Below are 3,525 nucleotides of genomic sequence, written 5' to 3' on the forward strand. Positions count from 1 at the left end.
AAAACTTATTTGGTATTGTAAGTTTATGTAATGTTTTAATTTCTAATTGTTCAGTTGGAGTTTTTTGCAAAAAAAAAAAAAAAAAAAAAAAAAAAAAAAAAAAAAAAAAGGCATAGATTTCTGGTTTTGGGTTGGGTTTTCGGGGCTATAATGGGTTTTGGGTTTAGGGTCAGGTTCGGGGAAAGTTTCATACCCAACGGGGCGCTCCAATAAGAAACCCGTCGGGTATCGGGTCGGCGTCGGGAACAAATTTAGGATTCTCTTCCCAGCCCCGAACCCGGCCTGTTGTCATTCCTATTAACCGATTAAACACAGTGTGTTTCCTTTTCAGTTACCGAAATTAGAGAGTTTTAAATGCAGTCAAAATGGTTTCAATTTTAACCCTAAAAAGAAAAACATTTTCACTTTTCACCACAACTCTCCACACGATGTAGTTTTCCCTCTACAGCCTCAATCTCTAATATCATCGGTTTTTGCTTCAAATCTTCAAGAAAGGTATGATTTTTAAACTCCTAGTCTATTTATATGCATGTATTCATGGGTTTTACGCATCAATCTGCTTGTTAGAACACACTTTAGGAATTTTTCCATGTTTTCTAGGGTTCTGAATTTTAAGTAAATTGGGGTGCATTGGTTCGATTTTCATGTGAAATCAAAAGTGTAAGAGTACATATTAGTGTTTTAAACAAACCCTTATACTTATTTGAAGTTAAATTGATCAAATCTGTTAGGAATTGGAACTTGACAACCGAACTATTCTTCAAACACGGCGTGTTTGCCATTCAGTGAACCAATTTTGAAGTATTTTCTTTTAATTTCTTTTAGTTTTGGCTTAATCTTTTGTTGTTTAATGTTGTATAAAAATGAGGGGTCAACGTGCTCAACAAGATCCACAAGAACGCCCGAAATTCCTGTGGTACAACTTCCCCACAGTGGTTTTTCCTACGGTGTTACTGGAATAGCGGAACAAGTTAACAAAATTGAAGACAAGGTAATTTTATGTGGCCAATGAAATCCATTGGGATTTGGATTCAAGAAGTGGGATTGGTTGAGGCAATGGACCCATATTTGACTAAAATTTTTGTGGGTGATGGTGTTAGTATTACATGCATGGGGTGCAGAAGACTTTTCCCGATACGAGAGCCAGTTTATAAGGAGCTATGTTTGGAATTCTTAGCCACAATACGGTTCAGGAAGAGGTATGATATTTTTGACACATAAAATCTCACATTTTGTTTAGGTGTGGAAATCTGAGAGTGCAGTATGGCCAAGTTATCTAGGAGGTTGGGATTGTATAACCAATCAGAAGCTATGTCTGAAGGGTTTGGTGTTTTTCTTGATACTTGTCACACATCCTTTCCAGAAGGAGTGGACGATGCGACTTGGTTGGCCACAATAGCAAATGGGACATACATTCCGACAACAGCCTAAGAGGGTGACATTCGGTTACCTGTTCACCGTCTTATTCATCTCCTTGTCTCTAATATTATAAATATGAGGAAAGATGCAGACAAGGTCCCAAATCTTAATGTTTTATTCTTATGCAACATTCTTTCACTAGGGGTTTTCTGTAACATCCCTCATTGTGTGGCAGAATTTTTAGCAGAAAGAGCGGCGAAAGACAGGAAATGGGCACCCATTTGTGGGGGTATGTTACTCACAAGGTTGGCTCGGTCTTATAGGTTACTTGAAAGGAGGGAAGCCAATTTTCTCACTTTGATTTCGGTTTGTGGATTTAACCGCCTCCTCTACAAACTGGAACACATTGTGCAAGACAATGGATATGGTAATTTTTTTATTAATGGGGATGATCCAGAGCTGCAACTGGCATTAGGAAGGAGAGTGAGGCCACATCCCAATGACATTCACCAGGGTCTCGTGCTGATTTCCAAATAAGATGAGATGCATATGGACATGTACAACCGAGCCAAGCGTCGTTATCAAGATAAAAATTGGCGTGGTTTAAACTACCAAAACATGCAGATGGATCTTTTGTTCCAACACTTGCAAATTAACCGGCCGGAGGGATACCTCACTTCGTATCCATATATTCCAACTTGGGATGAGTTGTGGGGAAAGATACAAGGAGGTGTCGGTGGAAATGGAGTGGAAGGTGGAGACGAAGAATGAATATCCTTTTCCATTTTGTTTTATGTTTTGAAGTTGGTTTAAAGACTTTTTTTACTTTTATTTTTATTTTTTTAGTGTTTGTTTGAAGTTATTTGTTTGAACTTCTAGTAATTTACGATTAACGTAGGATTTTAAGTAAGTTTAAGTTCTTTTGTTTTCCTTTGTTATTACACATTTGTTATATTTGTTTAGATTTTTGTAGAAGTAGTGTTGAGGAGGGAAACGAATTTTCAAGGCAATGAAAGGAACTAAATTAGGGGTGGAGTTTTTAATGAAAAAGGAAGATTTTGAGTGAAGATGTTGATCCCATGATCATAATTTCAGATAGGAAGCATTTTACAGAAGATTTAGAAAGGTGTACTACATTGGAACCCTTTTTATCCAAAGAATCGATGATGGGCAGAAAACACTTCAGTGGCCAGGTGGGAGACCGAGTCCTTTTGAAAGTCTCTCCATAGAAAGGCACGATCCGCTTTGGAAAGCGTGGAAAGCTGAATCCAAGATACATAGGGCATTTCGAGATTCTCGCTAGAATCGGCCCCGTAGCCTACAAACTTAACCTACCCCACGAACTCAGTAACATACATCCTACCTTCCACGTCTCGAACTTGAAAAAGTGCCTATCCGACGAGACCCTCGTAATTTGTCACACCCCCAAACCGAAACGGCGGAAACGTTCGGGAGCGGATGACTTCATGTGGTAACGTAACAAATGAATACATAGTAAAGAAAGCAATACAACCATCATATATATAATTGAAAGTTTACATTTTAAAAGAGTACATGTTCAAAATCAATTATAATATGATGTCCAAAATATGAAATTAAACTGGCGCCGCAGCGTCCCTTCTCCAAAACCTGTTTGTTACCTGTAATTACTGAATCCCTGGGACATACAAGTAGTTTTGAAAGAGTAGATCAGTATTTAAGCTGGTGAGTTTCATAAGTATTTAATGAAAATGTTTGTTTGAAATGAAATGTTTTTGTTCTTGTTTGTTTGTTCCTAGAAAATCCTATATTTTCTACTAGTATAAATGGAGCCTTCTTCCAAGACAAATGTTTGTTTCTAGTAAATGTATGTACGTATAAAATTTTCAACGTCTGAAAAACCACGTAAATCATTGTGTTTTTAATACTCTATGTGAGTTTTATAACCATACTATTGACAAGGAATGCCTATACGCAACGTTCTTCAGGCGTTGGAATGTTCTGACGTTTGTCACCCCAAGTGGTGGACTGTAGCTAACAGTCAGGGCGCGGGTTGTCAAGCCCGTATAGATCTATACACAAACACCATGCTCCCCCTCCAAGGGATTCTGATATATAATACAGGACTTGAAATGTGTACTTGAACGTACGTGAAGTTAATGTCTCACAAAACTTAGTATAAAACAT

At 37.8% G+C, this 3,525-nt stretch overlaps 1 long non-coding RNA gene across 2 annotated transcripts; it reads left to right on the plus strand.

Moving 5' to 3' along the window:
• The first annotated feature begins 387 nt into the window (after positions 1-387).
• On the plus strand, positions 388-3,059 carry LOC145014249 (uncharacterized). 2 transcript variants are annotated; one of them, XR_013665459.1, is made up of 4 exons: positions 398-495; positions 869-991; positions 1,101-1,515; positions 1,595-3,059. It is a non-coding gene; the product is annotated as an uncharacterized LOC145014249 (long non-coding RNA). The 2 variants fall into 2 exon arrangements; XR_013665458.1 differs by having other exon boundaries at positions 388-991.
• The last annotated feature ends 466 nt before the right edge of the window (positions 3,060-3,525 follow it).

The sequence above is a fragment of the Lactuca saligna genome, chromosome 9 (genome assembly GCF_052625555.1).
Source record: "Lactuca saligna cultivar CGN05327 chromosome 9, ASM5262555v1, whole genome shotgun sequence".
Taxonomy (NCBI): Eukaryota; Viridiplantae; Streptophyta; class Magnoliopsida; order Asterales; family Asteraceae; genus Lactuca; species Lactuca saligna.